Source organism: Engystomops pustulosus, chromosome 7, assembly GCF_040894005.1.
Source record: "Engystomops pustulosus chromosome 7, aEngPut4.maternal, whole genome shotgun sequence".
NCBI lineage: Eukaryota > Metazoa > Chordata > Amphibia > Anura > Leptodactylidae > Engystomops > Engystomops pustulosus.
The window spans coordinates 98310074-98335019 of record NC_092417.1 but is presented as its reverse complement, the minus strand read 5'-3'; the positions used below and the strand labels follow the sequence as shown (position 1 = coordinate 98335019).

Genomic DNA, 24946 nt, shown 5'->3' with positions numbered 1-24946 from the left:
TTGTTAGCGGTGGGGGTTTTGTGCAGAATGCAAAAACCCCCACCTCTGTATGAAGAGGACTCAGCCCGTGAGCCCTCTTCATACATCCCTTATAGAGCTACGGCGCAGAGCGTTAAGGGGTTAAACCACCCCATCGAAGAAAAATTGTTGCCCACAGAAGAGTGTGTATGAAATGTAATAAACTACTGTCAGCATATTCGATGAATAATAAATTGACAGTTTCATCATTCAGAGAAGCCTATTCACAGGTGACAACCAATATGGCTGCACTCTTCAGGAAATCAGCTTTTATCACAGTACAATTTTCTTTGTCATTTTATCCATAAAGACATATGTATTCTCATTTTAATATTTTTTGGGCAGTTTAGGGGCATTTTTAAGTTTTTCTGTGTACTTTTTCGGTCTTTTTTTCCTATAAAATATACCCTCTTTAAGGGTGCTGCCACACAGGCCCGGCGCCAGCACCCGGCTAACCCGGGCAAGTGCCGGGGCCCCGGGGTACTGGAGGGGCCCACTCGGGCCCCCAGATCAATTGTAGCAGTGTCGGGTGTCTCTCATAGCGATCTGTGTCTTCTGGACAGATCGCTATGAGGGCATTTGCAGTCACTCACTGCTTTCCCCGGCAGGAGCTGCTGCATAGGAAACTGAAGGACCTGCGATGACGTCATGGTCACATGACCTGCCGGGGAGAGCAGTGACAACACAGAGAGACCTGCATCAGTGAGGTGAGTGGGAGACTTACAGGGGCCAGGGAATATACAGGAAGAGGGGGGCAGTGTGTATACAGGGGGAGAGGGTGGCAGAGTGTATACAGGGGGGGCAGTGTGTATACAGGAGGAGGGGGGCATTGTGTATACAGGAGGAGGGGCAGTGTGTATACAGGGTGAGAGGGGGCAGTCTGTATACAGGGGGAGAGGGTGGCTGAGTGTATACAGGGGGGGCTGTGTGTATACAGGAGGAGGGGGGGGCTGGGTGTATACAGGAGGAGGAGGGGGGCTGTGTGTATACAGGAGGAGGGGGGCAGTGTGTATACAGGAGGAGGGGGGCATTGTGTATACAGGAGGAGGGGCAGTGTGTATACAGGGTGAGAGGGGGCAGTCTGTATACAGGGGGAGAGGGTGGCTGAGTGTATACAGGGGGGGCTGTGTGTATACAGGAGGAGGGGGGGCTGGGTGTATACAGGAGGAGGAGGGGGGCTGTGTGTATACAGGAGGAGGGGGGCAGTGTGTATACAGCAGGAGGGGGGCATTGTGTATACAGGAGGAGGGGCAGTGTGTATACAGGGTGAGAGGGGGCAGTCTGTATACAGTGGGAGAGGGTGGCTGAGTGTATACAGGGGGGGCTGTGTGTATACAGGAGGAGGGGGGGCTGGGTGTATACAGGAGGAGGAGGGGGGCTGTGTGTATACAGGAGGAGGGGGGCAGTGTGTATACAGGAGGGGGGATGTGTCTACTGAAGGGGGGCCCATAAAGGGGCCCACTAGGGCTCTGTCGCCCAGGGGCCCACTAAAACCTGGAGCCGGCCCTGCTGCCACAGGTCATGTTCTTGGACCATTTGATAAACATTCAAAAATGCATGTGTTTAAAAAACTGACTGAAAACACATGCTTTAAAATGGTCCAAAAGCGTGACGTGTGGCAGCATCCTAAGGATGCAGCCTTTTATTACTTAAAACTCTGCCCCATTTTTCTTAATTTAACACGTATCTCTTTATATGGTTATAACTTTTAACAGGTTAACTTACCAAAGTGATTTTGTGATATTTTGTGTCACATGTTGTTTTTCACGTTAGTGGAAAATTTTGGTTCCTACGTTTTGCTTTTATTAAAGAAAAATGTAATAAATGGTAAAATTCTAAATTATCTCATTTTCAGGCAGATAGTTTTACAACCCAAATTAGTAACTAGCCAACATTTCCCATGTGTCTTCTTCATGTTTTTAAAAATTTTTGAAATGGATATTTTATTTTGATCTCACGTGGATTGCAAATCGAACCTCGTCTTTCCTTATTTTCAAGATTTTTTGGGGTGTCATTTTTGGTTTTAATGATCCATGAAACATATAATATTAGAAACCCCCTATATATCACTCCTTTTTCAAATGGGAACCCATTAAACTATTAGAAAGTTTTTTAGAAAGATTGTTAACCCTTGGCTCGATTTTGTCAGTAATATGTTCATTTACCCCAATTTACACTCACCGGCCACTTTATTAGGTACACCTGTCCAACTGCTCGTTAACACTTAATTTCTAATCAGCCAATCACATGGCGGCAACTCAGTGCATTTAGGCATGTAGACATGGTCAAGACAATCTCCTGCAGTTCAAACCGAGCATCAGTATGGGGAAGAAAGGTGATTTGAGTGCCTTTGAACGTGGCATGGTTGTTGGTGCCAGAAGGGCTGGTCTGAGTATTTCAGAAACTGCTGATCTACTGGGATTTTCATGCACAACCATCTCTAGGGTTTACAGAGAATGGTCCGAAAAAGAAAAAACATCCAGTGAGCGGCAGTTCTGTGGGCGCAAATGCCCTGTTGATGCCAGAGGTCAGAGGAGAATGGGCAGACTGGTTCGAGCTGATAGAAAGGCAACAGTGACTCAAATCGCCACCCGTTACAACCAAGGTAGGCAGAAGAGCATCTCTGAACGCACAGTACGTCGAACTTTGAGGCAGATGGACTACAGCAGCAGAAGACCACACCGGGTGCCACTCCTTTCAGCTAAGAACAGGAAACTGAGGCTACAATTTGCACAAGCTCATCGAAATTGGACAGTAGAAGATTGGAAAAACGTTGCCTGGTCTGATGAGTCTCGATTTCTGCTGCGACATTCGGATGGTAGTGTCAGAATTTGGCGTCAACAACATGAAAGCATGGATCCATCCTGCCTTGTATCAACGGTTCAGGCTGGTGGTGGTGGTGTCATGGTGTGGGGAATATTTTCTTGGCACTCTTTGGGCCCCTTGGTACCAATTGAGCATCGTTGCAATGCCACAGCCTAGAGTATTGTTGCTGACCATGTCCATCCCTTTATGACCACAATGTACCCAACATCTGATGGCTACTTTCAGCAGGATAATGCGCCATGTCATAAAGCTGGAATCATCTCAGACTGGTTTCTTGAACATGACAATGAGTTCACTGTACTCAAATGGCCTCCACAGTCACCAGATCTCAATCCAATAGAGCATCTTTGGGATGTGGTGGAACGGGAGATTCGCATCATGGATGTGCAGCCGACAAATGTGCGGCAACTGTGTGATGCCTTTATGTCAATATGGACCAAAATCTCTGAGGAAGGCTTCCAGCACCTTGTTGAATCTATGCCACAAAGAATTGAGGCAGTTCTGAAGGCAAAAGGGGGTCTAAACCGTTACTAGCATGGTGTACCTAATAAAATGGCCGGTGAGTGTATACATTCACAAAAGAGAAACCCACTTATAAAATTGTTACACAATTTCTCCCAAGTATGAAGACACCCCACAAGTGGATGTTACTGGTTGTATGGGTGCACAGCGAGGTGTAGAAGGCAAGTAGGGCCATGCATTAGCCCGTTTTGCCCTTCAGAATTTAGTGGTTTTTAGTTGGTTCATGGGCTCCCTTTTGTGAGCTATAAAATATTTGTGTTTCTGTTAATGTTGCCATGTGACAGCTTATTTTTGATGCATTCAGTGATACTATTTTGGGGTGGCTATGCGCTATTGATGAAAATTTTTTAATGTTTTTAGTGGGGAGGTTGTAGAAAAAACATCAATTCTGTAAAATATTTTTTACTTTTTTTTGGTGTTCACTGTATACTCTAAGTAACATGTTATCTTTATTCTACCGGTCAGTACGATTACAGTGATAACAAATTTCTATTTATTTGCTTAAGTTTTACTAATTTTGTAGAATAAAACCGAACGTGGGTATTATCACTTTACATAGGCTGACACACAGCCAGTAAGGTCCTATCTGTGACAGGGCCTCATAGGCATTTGCTATGGACAGTTCTGGGGTCTTAGATGACACCCTGAACAGAGGTCTGTTGTATCACAAGTGAACAGAGTACCACATGCACCCTGCTGCTGTATTCATATCCTTGGCGCTGGGGGAAATAGTTCGTACTAGGATATCTCTGTCAGTGCCATCGACAGTGAATGTAGATGCAATGCGCATGTCTATCCTGTCGCTCCATTCATTTGGGATACAATAGACCCCTGTTCTTGTGCCCCTCTTATTATTATGCCCCTTGTTTTTAACTCTTCATCTTCCAAAGGCCATAACTTTTTTATTTTTGCTATTTGAGCTGTATGAGGCTTGTTATCTGCAGGATGCACCATTTAATATTCAATGCAATGTACTGGGAATCTAGAAAAAAAAAAATTTCAGTAGAATTCACAAAAATACGCATGCTGCCATTTTCTCATGTGTTTCTTTTTTAGCTTTCATTTCATGGTCCAGATGACACCTCCCCTTTATTCTGTCACATAATCGTATAATACAGGCGGTCCCCTACTTAAGGACACCCGACTTACAGACAACCTATAGTTACAGACAGACCCCTCTGTCTGGATGCTTTACTATAGTCCCAGATTGCAACAATCAGCTGTAAAGTGTCTGTAATGAAACTTTATTGATAATCCTTGGTCCCATTACAGCAAAAAATGTTTAAACTCCAATTCCCGAGTTGCTCCAATTCTCTGAGATGCCCTTCCCCGGACTCTCAGACTAATACCCACCCTCCAAAGCTTCAAACGTGCTCTTAAAACCCATCTCTTTGGGCAAGCCTATCACACTCGCTAACTGCACGAAATGTCATCTCTCTCTTTACAAATCCATTCTATGTCCTCCTCCCGTCTGTTATTTGGCGAACGGCAGATATTTACCAAGTTCCAGGCTTCTCTGCAGTCTTTTTTCACCTAGGACCCTGTAAATAAGATGGCGGCTGATGGCTGGTTCAAGCAGCAAAATTTATATTTATGAAATTATTTATTAAATTATTTTATATTGTTCCCTTTTAAAGAATGGCTGGACCATTATACAACCTCTTGTGTCACCCCCTCATCTTCATAGTCTGTAATCTCTTGTGAGCAGGGCCCCCACTCCTGTTGTTTCATTTGACTGTTTGTTCTTTGTAATGTACCTTATATACTCGAGTATAAGCCTAGTTTTTCAGCACAAAAAATGTGCTGAAAAACCCAAACTCGGCTTATACTCGAGTAAAAAAAAATATCAAAACTCACCTTTCCGGTGGCCCCCGTAGATCTTCTGTGCGATCCATCCGCTGCAATGGTATTGTTGTGCTGCACAACGGGGGGGGGGGGGGAGTTATATACACTGGGGCAGGGCCTATCAGGCTATATACACTGGGGCAGGGGCTGGCAGGCTATATACACTGGGGCAGGGGCTGGCAGGCTATATGCTGGGGAGGCTGTGACCAATGCATTTCCCACCCCCCGCTTATACTCGAGTCAATAGATTTTCCCATTTTTATGTGGTAAAATTAGGGGCCTCGGCTTATACTCGGGTCGGCTTATACTCGAGTATATACGGTAATATACCGTATATACTCGAGTATAAGCCGACCCGAGTATAAGCCGAGGCCCCTAATTTTACCACAAAATACTGGGAAAACCTATTGACTCGAGTATAAGCCGAGGGTGGAAAATGCATTGGTCACACTCTCCCCAGTATATAGCTAGCCAGCCCCTGCCCCAGTGTATATAGCCTGCCAGCCCCTGCCCCAGTGTATATAGCCTGCCAGCCCCTGCCCCAGTGTATATAGCCTGCCAGACCCTGCCCCAGTGTATATAGCCTGCCAGACCCTGCCCCAGTGTATATAGCCTGCCGCCGCTGCCAGACAGATCGCACAGAAGATATACAGGGGTCACCGAAAAGGTGAGTTTAGATATATTTATTTTTTTGACTCGAGTATAAGCCGAGTTTTGGTTTTTCAGCACATTTTTTGTGCTGAAAAACTAGGCTTATACTCGAGTATATAAGGTAGTTGTATTTGTCCCCTATGATTTGTAAAGCGCTACAGAATTTGATGGCACTACATAAATAAAGATTATTATTATTATTATTATTATTATTATTATTAATTGTCACTGGGGCCAAATTTTTTTTTGTCTGGATCTACAATTATAAAATATAGTTTCAAATTACATACAAATTCAACTTAAGAACAAATCTCCGGACCCTATCTTGTACGTTACCTAACCTAACTGCCTATACTTTTAAAACAAAATTAAGGTGTAAGGAGTTATTTTATGCGTAATGAGATTACATTTTTATATTACTACCATTCTAGAGACTGTACACAACCTTTTTCCCAACCTTTCTTCTGTCATGAAGTTCACTGAATGGGATAGTTTTTAAATATTTTAATGGATAAGGTATTGGGACACAGGGACAACAAACATGATTTCAGGGGCGCAACTCTGGTTCTATCATGTGTTGTTAGATCATTTGTGCATAGTAACACAAAAGAATACATTTCTGTGTAACCTCATCTCTTCTACATCGGCCCCCCATGTTTCTCCCGCTCCTCCCACAGCCTCCCCATGTTTCAGCCTCTCCTCACACAGACCTACATACTCATTTGCTTAGCCCCCTCATGATCCTCACCTTTTTATTCAGTTACCACCCTCATGTTCTCGCCACATGTTTCATTCAGTAATCTCCCTTGTTCATTCGCTGAGCATTTATAAGTTCTTCTACCCCTTGCCTCCACATGTTCTCTCTTCATTTAGTGAGCCACCCCCCATGTCCTCCCCTTACTTCAGGAGGCCAACCTTATGTTCTCCTTTCCTACCTTATTCAGTTAAACCCTTACTGTGCCTCTCTATTCCCCTCACCTCACAGTCAGCAGCCCTTTTATATTCTACAGGCTAATGCCTGTATAATGATTTTCCCTGCAGGTCTTGTGATCAAGACATCACAGGTCCTGCAGGGAAATGCAATGAATTTATTGCACAGGCTTCATTGTGTCTTTGCCACGAAACGTGGCAAAAACTTGATGCAACTGGCACACATCATTTTTTGAATGGATGGCACACTGCTGCACAAAATGCTATACTTTGTATCAGTGCCCACGGCATTTAATTGGAACATGTGACTGAACTGGCATGATAGCTTTGAGTCTCTCCCAGACTCCCAGGCTTGTCATGCAGCCTGGTCTGTACCCAGACAAACTTTTTAGAGACTGAGTGCCCAAACTGTAACTGAAAACCCACGTATTGTAAAGTGCCAACATGGCAATTCAAACAGTAACTTATTGAAATCTTATTGCTCCCTGTTCAGTCACAGTTTTCAATGGTCTGGAGGACAACAGTATTGTTGACAGGAGGATGAGAAATTCAGATTACCTTTGCAGTTTCCCTTTGAGAGACACCCAAACAGGAAGAATCGTGGGGCCCAGAACAAGAGGTATAATGGCACCAATGGTAATCTAACCTTGCCCACTCCTTTTCTCAAGTTACACAAGTTTTCTTTTTTGTACAAAAGATTAACATTAACTAACGTAAGCAGCTCCTAGTGCTACAACAGATGCAGCAGTGTTACAAAGCAGTGTGGCGTATTAATAAGAGGCTGGATTAGGGGGGGGGGGGTGACTGCCGCATGACACCTGTAAGCAGCTCCTTGTGCCGTTTTTACAGGTGACAGGTCCTCATCCCCATTTTTTTAATCTGACATACTTTGCTTTATATGGTTATATCTTTTGTGCACTTTAACTTACCAAAGTGATTTTAAATTATATTTTTTTCATCACTTTTTGTATTTCATATAAGTAAATTTTGGTTGACAAGTTTTGCATTTATTTATAAAAAAAATCCAAAAAAATCCCAACTTTTTTGAAAAATTTGCCTTTATCAAAAATCAAAATTATCTCATACTATCATACTAGCAAAAAGTTTTACAATCCAAATTAGTTGCGAACTAACATTCCCCATATGTCTGCTTTATGTTTTCAGCATTTTTTTAATGTCTGGATATTTTATTTTGATGTCTTCTGGCTTACAAATTAAATTTTGGTTTTCCATATTTTTGAGGAGATTTCAGAATTGACTTTTTTGAATTGATATTTTTTTTTTAAATTAGCTTTGAAATATATAGTATTAGAAATACTCTATATATCAATCAATATTCAAATCTGCACCCCCCTTATTAGAAACAGCTCTTAGGAAGTTGCTAATCCTTTGAGATCTTCATAGTGATTAAAACAAAAAGGAGGTAAAATGTACAATGGTCCTACTGTCAGTAATATGTTCACTTAGTCCTAAAATTTACACATTTATAACAGATAAAGAGAAAACCCATTATAAAATTAATTACACAGTTTCTCCTGAGTAAGAAGAAAATCCACATGTGGATGTTACTGGTTGTAGGAGCGCACAGTGATGCGCAGAAGGGAAGAAGGTTCATGTATTCTTTAATTGATTTTTTCCTCTATTTTGGTGCTCACCGTATACCCTAACATGTTATCTTTATTCCACGGGTCAGTACGATTGTGGCAATACCAAATTTTTAATTTTGCTTATGTTTTGCTAATTTTGTGGCAGGCCATGTTGTACTCTTTAAAAGTGCCATTCTTGGATAGATACTATTTTAAATCACTTTGTACTGCATTTTTGTGGCACGATATGCAGTAGGTAAAAATCATAATTTTTGGTGGGTTTTTAAAATTGTTTTTGTACAGTTCATTGTGTGGGTCCAATAACAATTTTGCTTAATTGTACAGGTCATTAAGTGTGATGGTAATTTTCATTTTTTTATGTTATATGTAGATTTCATGTGCAATGGCCTTAAGGGGCATTTTTATTAATTTCTTAGTTTATTTTTTATTTAAAAAACATTTTTTTCCCCTTTTTTTACTGATGCATAGGATGACACAGTGCCTTACATGTATTTACTATGGACAGCCCTGGGGTCTTAAATTAGACCCCAGGGTTTCCATAGCGATGATCTGCACCCCCCATAAACACTTTGAGGGCACTGATCAAGCAGTAAATCTCCATTTAAATGCCATAGTTGCTATTATATGCCTGCTATAAAATATAAAACTTGGCAGCTCAAAATATATTACTCTAACCATAATTTTTCAGGTCTCCACTTAATACCTGTACATTCAGTAATATTATATGCTATGTGAGAGAAATGTTGCAATTGTGTTAAATGGAAGAATAGTTTGTTTCTGTGGAAGGAAGGTTCATTCCAGTTTTATTTTTTTAATATATTTTTATATATAAAGTGTCTTGTAAATTATTGTTAAAAGTTTTTCTATATGTATACTAAACAGTGTAGTCACCATACAATGTTTTATCATAATTTAAATAAATCACAATCTGAAAGCAGAGAACTTGAGAAACTTACTAACTGTTCAAGCTTGGTTAAACCACCCAGTGTAATTGTATGGAAATAAGTACATCCTATAGCTTGTGCCATGAATTATGCATGAACCTTAATGCATATATGTGTCAGTGTACAAATTCAGCCTACTTCTCTCCTGCCACTAATGAATATACCCCATTGTGTTATAAGGTTCTGCTATTATGGTGAAATGCTCTGCTTTTTTTTAGCTCTACCAGTCTTATTTCCAAGTTGTCTCTACAGAAGTGGATGAATTGAGGTCATATGGGCTCAGGTGAAGATTATGATCTAAGCAATTGAGATTCCACACAGCTCACTGGTCTAGACTACTGTGGTCAGGCTGAGGAAAAAGTAATTAACAGGCCATAAACTTATTTTTAACTTACACTATTAGTACAGGAAAAAAAAATTATATAAGTGTATTATTTACTCTAGGAAATTCTGAAAAGCCGGCAGAAATATTGATATTAATGGTTATTAGCTATACATAATGCTGTTTGAAGTGATTTAAATATTTTCCTAAATTCAGAAAACTTAACCAAATGGTTAATACAGAAATTTAGTATTCTCATGAGAGCCAGTCATAGTGATCATATGATTTATCTCTGAACATTGAACTTGAGCACAAGAATTGTTGTCCACAGGATAACAAGTGCAGTTATAGCTTATATTTCACTTGTATTGTTTGTTGGTAAAAACAATGCTTTGCAAACCATTCATATAAATATTTTTACTGTTTTTCATACAGTTCCTATTTATAACAATGTAGACTCCTGGATACAGACTTCAAACCATTGGAAATATTAACTAATACTGTTTAACCCTTTAGTGACAATCAATACTTGTTTCTCCACTGGTCACCAAGAAGCCTTAGGCTGAGCCGACAGTCTTTTCCATTGGAAGTTTTCCAACTGGAAGACTAGTTGCCTGGACCTGAGTGAAGTTGGCCCCCCCACCTTGTTCAAATCAAACAAAATTGGTGTAAAACGTTTGTGCTACGTTTGTGCTGGTTTGTGCAGCAGAAATTTTCGTTTGTGCCGCTATCGTTTTTAAGATTTTAATGAAAGTTTCCAGAGGTCATCAGAGGTCAACCAGCCCCCCCACATTGCCCAAATCAAACAAAACTGGGACGGAACAATTCTGCTACGTTTATGCTGGTTTGTGCTGCTCAATTTTTGTATGTGCTGCTTTTGTTTTGAATATATGAACAAAAAATTATAGGTCAAAAGTTCAAACAGCGCCCCCCCCCACATTAACCGAATCGAACAAAACTGGTGTCAAACATTAGTGCTACATTTGTGCTGGTTTGTGCAGCAAAAATTTTCGTTTGTGCCGCTATCATTTTTAATATATTCATACTTTTTTGCACAGGTCATCCGAGTTCATTTCTTCCAAAGTACAATGTGTTTGCTAGCTCCCCCTGGTGATCAAACCAGGGAAGTGTCACTAGGTTTGTTTTTTACCAGTTCCTCCTAAACACCTTAAACACCTGAACATACCTTAAAAATGATAGCGGTACAAACGAAAAATTTTGCTGCACAAACCAGCACAAACGTAGCACTAACGTTTGACACCAGATTTTGTTCGATTCTGTTAATGTGGGGGGGCTGCTTGAACTTTTGAACTTTAATTTTTTGTTCATATAGTCAAAACAAAAGCAGCACAAACAAAAATTTGAGCAGCACAAACCAGCACCAACGTAGCAGAATTGTTCCGGCCCAGTTTTGTTTGATTTGGGCAATGTGGGGGGGCTGGTTGACCTCTGATGACCTCTGGAAACTTTCATTAAAATCTTAAAAACGATAGCGGCACAAACGAAAATTTCTGCTGCACAAATCAGCACAAGCGTAGCACAAACGTTTGACACCAATTTTGTTTGATTTAAACAAGGTGGGGGGGCCAACTTCACTCAGGTGTTGCCTGGCTATCTCATGACATCTGGGCACCTGCTCTAATGGTCCACATCGGAATAACTTCCAATTTTGACTGTTTAAAGAAAACCTGTCATGAATTGTAAAGCGCTACGGAATTTGATGGAGCTATATAAATAAAGATTATTATTATCAGCAATTGACCAGAATATTGTCAAGCAGTGTCAACACCTTCTAGTTTCTTTCATGTTCTAGTGTGGTGGCATCATCCAGAAAATCATCTTTGAAGTGAGCTGTAAATTGGTTGTGTAAAGTCAAGGAGGCGGAGATTTTAACACTGAAGTCAAGGTGGCGAACTCTGAATTCCTTCTATACTAACTATAGTTGACATTGTTCTTTAGACTTCAGGAGAGCTGCTTAGTGATGTCTCTTGATGGAGGACCATTAATTACAATGAAGAGGACTTTCTGAGGAAGAGAGCGCTTCCTCTGCCTCCTTGACTTTTTACAACCAATTAACATCTCACATCAAAGTAGATTTTCTTAAAGATTCCACCACAATGGGTCATGTAAGAAACATGATCTGGAAGGTGTTCAGCTGCTGATAACATACTGGTAGTAGTTTGTTAGGTCAACTTTTGCTTTGGTTACCTTTAACCCCTTTAACATACCCCTTTAGTCCCTTTAGAGGGACTAGATAGTTTTAATATATTCTAAATGTATCATACTGTAGGCTGATGCTCAAATGGTGCAGGCTATAGCTAAAGCACCATCATGGGTGTCCTGGGACTGCACGGCGTGGTACTGCCCATTCCAAGCTCCTCTTTACCCACTTGGTATGGAGGTGATGTAATGGGGGTTAAAGGTGCAATTGCTGGCCTTGTGTTGCCTCAAAATATGATACAATTCTGTATTTTCATTACTAAATTTGCCCCACTTTGTGTATTGTTATATTAAAGTAATTTTACCTCTTGCTAAAAAATCAACAATATATCTGCAGTCAGAGAGAAGTAGATAGAAAATAGAAAAGTATCTGGACTGACTACACATTTGATTTGTATGAGACATATAGGAGCTATATAGGAAATGTAAGATTACTTGCAATAAGGATGCATATTAACTGCATATGAATATATGGCCTTTTAGAACTTTTGCGCAGTAGTTCACAGTTCAACTCTCCAACTTGATTTTTCTTTCACTTTTACAATGATCACAAATCTATGCATTTTGTTTATGCCTTCAATCTTGTGAAAAATATATAAGGAAAAACAATGTTAGGTAAAAATAAGAATATACAATTATAGCCCCAGTCTATAAACATTCTCTTCCTAAAAATACTTCATAACATGTAAATAACCTCAGGTAAGCTAGCATTAGAGTAGCTATAGGTCAGGTTAATAGATGCAAAAATGCAGAAAAATAGGATTATCAGTGGAAAGTGACTTATTTTATTGCAGATATAATGAAAAATAGCACGGAAATAAATCCTATTTACAAAGTGCATTGTATGTCCTCAAACTGTATGAGAGGAACGGCTGGCGCTTAATCCCTGCACCAGCTGCACGCGACACTCTTTATGGAGTGTCTCGGTAATTAGCTTAACAAGTATGTTGGTAGCAGTTATAATTGAGAGTAATTGAAGGTTTTGCTTTTTTCATCTGTACATTAAATAATTAACCTCCAATTGTTTCATATTGATCCCAGATCTTAGAATATATGTGCATAATGCAGCCGTTTAGAGACTGTTATGCAAAAGGCAATAACCAAGAATAGAAAAAACTGTATTTTCAAAGAGCTTGAGTTAATAAATGCAGTTCAGTAATTATATCACTTAAAGGTAGACTGATATAAGAAAGAGAGATAGATTTGAGAAGATTAAATATTAAATAGATGATCCACCAAAATCTGGCATAAAAGAAACAAATTTAAAGAGCAGGTATGCTGTATTTTGATAAGGTAGTACTGAAAAGTGTAGTTGACTATACTTTCCAGTACATTTAAAACATTTATATTCTAACAGGATCTCCTACCTACTATGTGGAATTTGTAAAAAGATGTGTAACGCGGCAGCAGGGCATTCTGGCCTCTTTGAGCACCTGAGCTTGAAATTCTTCTTTGTACTGCCCGGTAGATGCCAACTGCATAACTGCTAGGCTTTGTCAGGAGTCTCCATCCCAGATTCACATTCAGCCAGATCACATTTGGCTGAAAAATACCTGGCTAGTATGACGGACACCACAAAGGAACACACAATAAGGCATTATAAGTCAAGGATGGATGTTATGTGATGGTTCTGTCACAGGTTTGTGGCTACTTTTATAAACAAAAGTCACGACGAAGATATGAGCACCAACTAACATGTTGGGATTTTTCATTGATGTAAAAATTAATATACCAAATCAAATACAACACATAAAATTAAATATAAAATTAGTTATCTAGTTTGTAAGCCTTTAATAAATATTAATACATAATAGGGAATATTAAGGGGGAATCTCTTGTGCATAATGGATAAGACTTTCACTCTCTGAACCTGCATTTCATGGACATAGTTCCCCATAAGGTGGTTGTTTCTACAGGGAAATTGAACACTTTCTGCCACTTACAGCTGATCACTTTGTATCTACCTGTTGTCAGTTGGCCCCTCTATGAAGCAGGGGATGGCCAAAATGTCCCCTAAAGGTATAGTGCAGTTGGGAAAGAGTTTTATATGGACTGTATGGACAGCCAGACACACCACAATCACATACTATATTTCCATATGAACCTGTTCTACTGCGACATGGTGACTCCATACGGCACTGTATCATGTAGGTGTTCAGGCCTAGATGCAATATATATGAAATGTCTAAAATATTGAAGGGACAATAGGTTGCATTATAGTGATACTGAGTACACTGATATCATTTTGAAACCCTGTTTTAGATAAAGAATCTTTTTTTGGATTGCAAGCCTCAGCATTTTATGAGCATGTATGTATAGAGTACTGTATATATACACGTATATGTAATATAAATATATAAGTAATATACTATAGATACATATCTATGTATGTGGCATGAAGGAGACAGAGCATATTGACTAGATTTTGATGTTCATTTTAGATTTTAAATACATATTCTTATATATGAGCTCAAGAATACCTGATTATCTTAGGTCCATAGATAGGTTTTATCTATATTTTTGTTATATATGATGAACATGTACAGGCGGTCCCCTACTTAAGGACACCCGACTTACAGACAACCCATAGTTACAGACGGACCCCTCTGCCCACTGTGACCTTTGATGAAGCTCTCTGGATGCTTTACTATAGTCCCAGACTGCAATGATCAGCTGAAAGATGCCTGTAATGAAGCTTTATTGATAATTCTTGGTCCAATTACACCAAAAATTTTGAAACTCCAATTGTCACTGGGGCAAAAGAAAAAAAATTGTCTAGAACTTCCATTATAAAATATACAGTTTCGACTTACATACAAATTCAACTTAAGAACAAACCTCCAGACCCTATCTTGTATGTAACCCGGGGACTGCCTGTACTCATACTGATTTTCTTATTTTTCAATATTTTATTTGGAGCATTTTAGAATGAATGTGTTTTGTAACTTCCAGTCTCCAATCTAATAGCTGGAAATATATGGAGATATATGTATGGCTTGAAGGAGATGATACATTAATCTTATCATTGAAATAGGGAATGCAACGTCCCATTAAGATCAAAGCTTATTTCCATGATTACTGTGTAATGAATTACATCTTGATGCTGGTGCTGAGAATGGTAAGAATCTAACATATACTGAACATAAGTGGACAGGTACTGCAGAATTCTATGGACTAGAGTGAAATCTATAGGTGCTCTTATTAGCAAATATTCATGTGTGACTCTAGGATTTGGGAGCACATTGTTTTGGTTTCCTTATTTTGGGATAACATTGTTTTTAGATAATGCAGAGTATGCATTACACATGATATCACAATGAATTATGACTAACATCAAAATATACATCCCTGCTACATCTTTGTCCCATTTTATTTATATGGAGGGGTATGACACTGTTTTCATACCCAGTTAGGTCTTAAATGAATCTCAGAATTTATCCAGCTAAGATTCAGATGATATTAGTCTGTTTGTGACTTTAAAATCCTGCAGCTCTAGGGTTTTAATGCTGAATTTTATCAATGCTCTCTAGACTATAATCCCCACTATCTTGACGTTATCTTCACACAGACAGTATGAATTGTGGCCTGGCAGCGGTTTGTGATCATACAGTCGTCATGCTTTAATTATCATACGATGGCACTTATCCTGCAGTCTCTATTTCTGGGGCCTCATCCATTTTCATCATAGGATCTCATGTTCTGCAAATATTTATTATTGAATTTCTAGAATTTAAGATTTAATGATTTTCAGCTGTTCTCATGTATTTAATTGTACAATCAACTATTCTAAATATGTATCTATGTGTGTATCAATCTATCTATCTATCTATCTATCTATCTATCTATCTATCTATCTATCTGTTAGTACTTGTGAATATTAATAGGTCTGTGGAATATTATAATATTGTCAGTGTCATCAAGTAGCAAGAATATAAAAGGTTCTTATATCACTAAATAGGAGATAGGAAAATGAAAAATACTGTGAGAGTTAACGAGAGTGAAAATTACCGAGAGAAATAATATATGTTTACATTTTTTGTACTAACATAGTAATATTTGTAAAGGTCAATCAATAAATGACCAACAATAGTGAACTATAAGATGAACCCCCCCGATTATCATATGTGATATTTCTCTCCATTATGTAGCAAAGAAGATATTAGGTCCCCTTAAGGAACAAGGCCTAGATGTGACGTTAAGGCTTGAATGTGACTTTAACTCTTTCTTTAAAATCCTAAAGTTAATAGAAGTGCAAGAGTTAGCGTCATTATTACCCACATACCGATAAAATCATGAAAAGATTAAGATTAGATATTATTAATATTAGTATGTTTGGAGTATACTATATGTGCTGTTAAGTCCATATCACAATATATGTTGATATATGTAAGAGCATTGTAATCTCTGTAGATCAAGCATAGTAAATAATATACATCAGTATTCTGCAAATCATACGTCTCATCTCTGCAGACATGGATTGAATACAATAGAAGCCCCCAATAATGCCTCTTGTCACGCTCATATTCGCCCTTAGAGGGCAGTGGTTTTCCACTTATGTCGCTTGCGGGCCGTACTATTTGCATAGGATTTAAATATGTTGTGCTCCTCTCTTTTTATGATTGCAGCTGACCTAATACTTCTTTTTCAATTGGATATAATGCTGATCACATGAAGAGATGTAAGCTGGCACCTAATAATACAGTCTCTAACAGCTTATCATACGATGACAAAAAGCGCTGTTATCTGCCTTTAATATTTAAAATATTATAAATATCACAAAACGACAACTGAAAAATCCGCACATATATGTAGCGCCACATACAACACAGACTAAGCGGAAGAGAGAAACATGGGTTTTGATCTTATTCTGCTGTGGATGCTTAGTATGCCCCAATGCAGTTGTTAGGAGGATACAGACTCTTGATTTTAATGTAACTCCTATAAATAAGAACAATACTGGTTCAAGAGAAATTATTCTGTTTCCTCTCCGGTCTCTGGCGCTCTGCATACACATGGAAAAATGAGGTTGTGCAAACACAAAGGGGAATATTTCCCCAATGCTGTAATGTCACCCTTACATGTGCGCTCACCTTATTATTGCTAACAGGCTGGTTAGCATTGGGTCACCTCTGCATCTCCGTCTTCCCTCAGCAGGGTCACTTATCTCCAGGCTAGATTTAGGAGGAGGGTTTATGCATTCTCTCATCCCACTTGCTCTTATTATTTTCTGTTTGTCCCCTGTCATATTTTTCTTCTGTCTGCCTGACAAGAGATTGGCAACATTAACCCTTTCCTTCCTAGCATGTTGCTATAGGTCTCTTCCATCCTGCGGCAGGAGTCCTCCCAGACACCTATTTACCTGTCCCTTTTGTGTCAGTGTTCTAGAAATTCCCGCTATTGTTATGTTGTCTATTGAGGGGCATGCACTTTTTATATTTCACACAATGCCATATAGATATATCTTATATGTATATATTTTATTTCATGTGCATGCTAAATCTAAAAAATAAATTGTTACGTCACCCAAGGTTCTGGCCATTTTGGTGTATAAGGATAATATTGTGCACACTTGTTCTAATCATAGTTGTGTGCTATTTTATAGCATTATTTTTTTTTGTCTCATTTTTTAATGGACTGTGAAAAGAATGATTATGCTCTGTGACTACAGTTCATTAGTTATAACCTCAGAAATATAGGGCATTCTTTCTTTTTCCCTCTCTCTCCTTTTTTTTTTTTTTAAATATGTGGATTATTTCCGTAATAAAATTCCTTGCCCTTCCTCAAAAGCAGCAAAGCAGACATGAGTGAAATCTTGATTTTTATTGAGAAGGCATATAATTCATTTCTCCCCTATCTCTGCTCACCATCCCCCATGTTCCTGCCCAAAAATGAATGTGCTGAAATACTATTAGGCTGTCTGGTTATGTATTTTTGATGAGCCCATGCAAGACACTGGCTGACCCTGCACGGCACGTGTTAGAATTGCACTGAAGAAGCTTTTCATTTAAGTTATGCTATCCAGTCTAGGTGACCTCTATTAAATAAAAAGGGAGCAAACAACCTTTCCTGTGGCCTTTGGAACCTTTTCCTTCAAAGATTATTTTTTTCTATTATCATGTACATTAAATGTAACATTACAATCTTTATGGCTGAACATATTTTCATCTTCTTTTTTTTTTATTATTACTGTAGACGGATTAAAAAAAAATGATGAGTATTTCTATAGAGGTGGAATCTCATAATTCAGCCTCTGTGGTCAGATTATTGAAATTACCTGTTTTTCCACAGAGACAAGATATGAATACAAAATATTCCTTTTTCCGAAAAGAAAGGAATAATGATAATAAATATAACAAAAAATGACAAAGGAAACATTATTCACCAATACACGTGAGCCAAGAGTTCTGTTTTAAATAAAGAAAGAATTTTTATTTTGGTATTTGTGTAACCCTTTGTTAACTAGATTTCCCTTTGACTTCTCTTTTCCTACTAGCATCTGCTTTACTCAAGATTTTTTAAATAAAAATTTGTGTTGTAATATTTGGAGTTTTCCGCGTCAGCCGGCATGTTTATTTTATTATTTTAATCATAGGTGTATTAGGCAAATATTTTCCTTTTTAGTAGACTACTTTGGAGCCTGTTTTAAGAGCTATTTGTAAAGCATTAAGATGTGACCCACCCCAAGTCATGTCCTCCCCCTTGAGCTGTACACTTCACGATGCTTTGACTGTTCACTTAACATGGAGTTGTCTTTTATTTTTTTTATAAACCCAGGCACAACACACAGAAAGAGGAGGAGGAAGGAGGGAGAGAGAGGGAGAGAGGTAAAAACTAAAAACCCTGAAGGATGGGTCTCAAAAAAATCTAAAGAAACCGCGGGGAATTTCTTTTTAAGACCAACAGAAAGCAAGCCGTCTTGTGGTAAGGTTGCTTTTTTTGGCTTCTATGGTTTCTTGCGTTTTATCCCGTCCAGCTACTTAGTTGTCTAATTGTGGCTTCCTCAGAGGACTGGAGATTGATGGGTGTGGAATTCAACGAACTTCCTTGCTTAAGTCATATGAGGGTGGCACTCATGTAAATATGCAAATTGGGTGGAAGGGCTGCCTTGTTGACACGTGTATGTGTTCTGCGCCTCTCCCACCTCCCCATCTGATCTACAACAGAATGCTCTTGTTTCTTGTGATCACCAGCTCTGCGTGTTGAAAAGGGAAATGTGTGTGTGAAGGAAAGGAGGGTTGTAAGAAAAATATTACGGAGCTGGAGGGCATGCTTCCTTGACAGGAGTGCTGCGAATTTCCAATATTAATGTGTGCCTTCTTTTTCTATCTTCATTTGCATGTCAAAGTATTGAAGGTGTGAGACCACGGATTAGTATTGAAAAGACATAATGATGTAATGATTAAAATGGGATGACTTCTGTGAACAAGTAGAGTGGCAGAGGGAGGTGTGTGTGTGTTGTGTGTGCAGGGTGGTGGGGGGCTGATGGAGCAAGCAGGGATGTAAAGCATCTTCTGTCTGCTCTCTGCCTGTTCATCAGAATGTTTAGATTACAATGATAATGATGATGATGATGACAAGGATGATCACTCCATCTAACAGGAGGCTCCATCTTTATCCCTTTATTTGCATTCAGAAAGCTACAGAAATGTATTATACATACATAATTAACATATGCCGGCTCAATATTACTGGTTAAATTAAACACCCAGTTATGACTGATATAAAAATAATAATAATAATAAAAAGTTCCCCAAAATTCTTTTTAGCATAGTAAAAAATATTTGTTTAAAAGTCATAAATACATACCACTTTGTAAATATTATGGTTCATTACCACTCTAATATAATATATTGGACCATTCATACAATACTAAGGTAACATGTACAATAACATAAAATTATGCTTGTTTATAACATATGTATAGAACATTAAAATAATCAGAGGAAATATTTGCATAAATTATGTTTGGTTACTTATATGATGCAGATGTAGCAGAGCTATTAAGTATCCATAGTTGGTGGCAAAATAAGGAACAAAACAATTCAATATCACCACTTTAAGAGACCATCTCAATGATACTATGTTGACATACTGAGCACCCCTACATCTGTAGACTGCATGAGAGAATCGTGACATTCTGTGACAGTTTATTAAACCTTCAGCGCTTTAATGAGACCGTTTATTTATAGATGCTAGATATTAGTTATATTGTTTAGACTGGAAGTTACATGTTAAGAAGTCCTACACTGTCACTGCTTCCACACCTTCTTATATACAATGGCCAAGAAGAGAAAAGTCTTCACTTCACAGCAGTTTCACCTGATTTTAGTCCTGGAGTGATGTTTTACTGTTCTCTCAGAACTGTGCAGTGCCAATAAAGAAGAAAGGCAGCAATGAGGATTTGGTGCTATTGATCTGCCCAAGGGGATCATTAGGCATCACTATCAATCTACAAATCAGTAGGCCTGTGTTACTTGCTTGGGCAGTCATTGCCAATTTGTTTCTATTACATAGCCGAGCCCGGAGGTGTTTGATGAGCGAGTCTAGTGTTCAGCTCAACACTGCTGCGAATACACACTTAATGTTGCTGAGATGTTTGAGGGACTTATATTGCTTTTTTTCCCCACTCGCATGTATGGTGCCTTTTTTCATTTTTTTTCTGTTACACCACAATTATTTAGCTGTCACAATGCATAAAGAGACCTGTGGGCAGTCATATACACCTATGTTTAAGAGCACACATGAAGCAGCTCATGCTATTAACTATTCTGCACTGTGAAAATACAGTCAATGGAAAAAAAATAATATTCCTCGCCCATACTGGATACAGCGCCTTGCAATTCGCCATGGATTTGAGAGCTGATATAGCTTTTGAGTCGCGTAACAAAAATACTGGCAAAACAGCTGCCACTTTATCATAATATGATTACTACAGGAATATGTTGCAGGGGCTTTTAACCTTTGCACTTCCAGGAGAACTCTGGTATTTTAGAATTTTATTTATCATACGTGACTGTGTTCATTTCCCGAGTCCATGATTAGATGATGCAGATAAAGTAGGATGCCATCCACTGGGTCAGAACTATCTATCTATCTATCTATCTATCTATCTTACGCAGGTTTCTATCTAACTATGCAGACACCACTCAAAGAATATATGTGTGTGTGTTTTATGGATGGATATAATTATTACCATTTTCCCCTAATTTATGATATTATGTCAACTCTTTGTTTCCATCATAAACATGCTATTCCAGAAATAGTAACATATGGCTTTATAAAAAGCTTGTAAAATGTTGTGTTTTCCTTCAAACTACCAGCACAAATGTTCCAGCCTTTCCATGTTGTGATGTGCTGGCTGTTATGTTACAGATCAGGAACCCTTCTAAGCTTTTGCATGCCACAAATTGGTTATGCTTCCACATATGCTAGCACTCTAATGAGTTTCATAAAAATAGGCAGAAATATTCATGACTCTCATAAAAGATATCATGTTTTATCCTCTTCTCCCTAGGCTTGTCCTTACTAGATTTTTATAAGTTCAGGAAAATATTTGTCATACCACCCAAACCAACCCGAAATGGGCAAATTACTCCATCCAATCATCCCCCCATAGTCAATGTGAATAATTATACTTTATTTATAGAGCAGATTGGCAGCACAGTGCATGGTGGTGGACAAAGCAGACACTCAGCTAGATAAATGGTTTGTCATTGCTGACGTATATCATAGCAGACAGACACAAAGGATATCCAGGGCCCTGCCCAGACGACCTTTCCATCCAGAGGGTCGTTTTATAGAATTAGCAAGAATAAAGCCCCCTGACATTGTATTTAAATTCTGGAACATCCATTTATTATCTTCTAAAGCTTGAAATGGGGGATTGCATAGATTGGTGATGGTGAGGTGGTGGTGAGGGGGTTCACATGCTAACATAGTTTTTTAGTGAAGTGTTATATTAGTCTGCAGCTCCTGAATGGATATAGCACCAGTAATGTAATATTTATGAGGGCTTTACTAAACCCAGCTGTATATTGTCTTTGGTGGAGGTCTCAAGTCTTCTCTCAGATTCAATTTTTTTAAATAATGTGTTGTTAGTGGATTTTAAAGCTGGTTATCTTTGTTATTCACGAAAGCATTGAGGAAACAAATTGTGCAACCTCTCCTTATCAGATACTGCTGGAGAGAAGCTGTGCTTTTTAGTGATTCTGATGTATGAAATACTCGCTTCAAAAGGGAAAAATGTCTGCTCGCTCTCATTATAAGAGGACGGCCATTGTTAGAGCACAATTGGGGCCCTCCTTCGTGTTTTTCACTTTGTAACGAAAATCCTGAATGGGGCACCTTGTGGCTTGAAACTTAAGCAACTTTTATTCTTTTTTTTGCTTTTTTTTATTGAGAACTGGCGCTTCATAGAATTTTAATTGCTTAGGCAGGAAGTGCAGCTCCTCTGTTACTTAATGCAGAGAGGAGCATTTCTTTTCATAATAGCCAAGTAACTCTGATAGATACATCAGGAAACATATCTTATTTACAATTTCCTCCTCTGTGTATTGCCACCCTTTTTAGAACTAATGATTATAGGTTGATTTGTATGTTGGAATTGGGGGAGCACAAATTGAGATATTGGCACTGTGTACATTGCAGCAGACGGATGTGACACAGTTGTGAACTGGGTTTTCAGAACGCCTATTCAAATAGAGAAGTTTAAAATCATATATACAAGAATACATGTACCATATGCTTAACTGAAGGGTTCCTGGAGACAGTTTCTGTGGACAATGGAGTCTCCAGTGGTCTATACTATGAAATCCATATTCCTATGTAGTGCATTCTGGAAACCCAATATTCTCCCATTAAGGAAATTGTTGCAATACTAATATAATAAAGAATATGGAGGTACACAGATATACAGTATGGGAATATCTTTACTAGGCAGTTTTGTAAAACTGCTGTATACCTTACAGAAATGAGTAATTTATGGGTAGAGTTCAGAGATTGCAATTTTATGAAAAAATTGTGGCAAAATTATGGTAGCGTTCGTAGGTTCCAATTTTCTGAAAAATTGGGGCAAAATTGCAAAAGCAAAGAAAAGTATATATATGTATATATAGCCTTATACTGGTGTGAAATAATCCACATAACTCAATAATAGAGCATACATAAACGTAATTAGTACATATGGTAGTCGGTGAACACTGATTATACACCAATTAAGTCAATTTACATATTGAAGATTGCAGTTAATTGAACAGATTATCACAGTAAACAAAAGTGACATCTTAGTTTCTCTATGTCGACAGATTGTTAGTGTCATTTCTATGCAGAGCAGCTGCATGTCCATCGACTTGAGATCCCTCAGAATGATACTCTTCACCGTGATTGATGAGTATGTGAGATATAGATGTTTGTTTTTAAGTAATTGATAATGTATTCACAGTTTCTTCATTAGTTGTATATATTGTTGTATATTATTGCACCTGCCTTGTTTCTCCTGTGTAGTTTCATTTTATTGTCCTGTGTTTGTTCCCCTTATTGGGTGCCTTTGCATTGTATGGGTCCTTTAGTTCATTAGGCCTGATATTATTATTAGATATTATCTTAAATTCAATAATGACAAATCTGTCATTATTATAGATACAAAATGCTATAAGTCACCACAATATAGTATATCCTTTCCAAAGACAATGAAACTTGTTGATATTACTCTTTATTCCTAATGGCATAATATTTTCTAGTGAAAATGACAGGAATTTGACCAGTTCAATCCAAAAGTCTAACAATTTGAAGGAGAAACTTAAAAAAATAATAAGGATCGCTCTCTTTAAAAAAACTTGCATAAATTAAGTTCTTTAATGTTTTTCCGATATTCACTGTCGATGTATGCAAAAAATGGTTGGTAAGAGAGTGGTAGGGGGCCACCCATGTCAACATTGTTTCAGAGATTTCGAGTACTACAAATCTTAAATTAGATCCATTGATCTTTGAACATTGGTAATCTTTTTTAAGAGACTTATCTGATGTGATTGTCTTTCTTATATATGACATATTTCCTCTTAAGGTGAACTGAAGACTGTTTAGACATACAGTACATTTTAGAAGCATTTCAGTCTTATCTTCAATATCCAAACAGCTCAACAGAAGCCAAAATCAACACATTGGGCAGGATACAGACTATACATTGATTTAAAGCAGCCTTTAGTCTGGTGGTTCACTGCAGAGATCATATTGAGATTTTTTATACCAGTTTCCCTGGTCCTCGCTATGGATCACACCTACATGCTTATCAGATTGGAAGGGTAAAAGAGGGGATTGCATGTATTTCAGTTCTTATAAGACTGTGTAAATACTTCAAATAGCACTTTCTTAAAAACTGTGCACTAAGCCTCTTTAAGAAGCACTTTACCATTTTCTTAATCCCTGCACCCCTGCCCTTATTGCAATGTATATAAAAGAATTGCCGAAACTCAGTGCACAGGTTAAGTTTTAGGCTTCAATACAACTTTTCCCCTATCATTTCCCCTATCATTCAACAGCTTACATGACCCATTTATGCTGCATTAGGCTGGATTCAGTGCCAGGGTTTACAAAATCAGGGTCCTGGGATGAAATATGTCCCCCCCACCCCATTAAAAAGCAATGTATTTTGACAATATATCAACAATACGCCTTTTCAAAAAAGGCAGCTTATATACAGTTGCTCAGGTCTATGTAGAGTAGACACCTCTTTGGTATTGTTTTAATATTTTCTATATATGATGATGCTCCATTTATATCCATGGACTGTGCAGGTTTATCCAAAGATGTCTTCTTTCAACACATTGGAAACAAAGCAAATGGAGAACATTGCAACCCTTTATACTAGATTTTATACTGACTTCCTGCATTTTAATTATACTGACTTACTGCTTGGTTAATATCTCCTAGAAGCCTGGTTGGGGACATGTCTGTCAGCATGTGTTATAAATTTTAGTGCACAGAGTAAGGTTGAACAAATTACAATGGTTAAATCACAAGACCTCAAAATCCATCAAAGCGTTGTTCAGCAGATTTTAATTAGA

The 24946-nt window shown here is 38.3% G+C and overlaps 2 long non-coding RNA genes across 2 annotated transcripts in view; one reads left to right on the top strand and one right to left on the bottom strand.

Moving 5' to 3' along the window:
* LOC140070629 (uncharacterized) overlaps window positions 1-17131 on the bottom strand; it is a 66368-nt gene extending 49237 nt beyond the window's left edge. The window contains exon 1 of the long non-coding RNA XR_011848965.1: window positions 16976-17131. This is a non-coding gene — a long non-coding RNA (uncharacterized lncRNA). The remainder of the gene's footprint in view (window positions 1-16975) is intronic.
* Window positions 17132-18667: 1536 nt separating this feature from the next.
* LOC140070628 (uncharacterized) overlaps window positions 18668-24946 on the top strand; it is a 559504-nt gene continuing 553225 nt past the window's right edge. Inside the window, exon 1 of the long non-coding RNA XR_011848963.1 lies at window positions 18668-18806. This is a non-coding gene — a long non-coding RNA (uncharacterized lncRNA). The remainder of the gene's footprint in view (window positions 18807-24946) is intronic.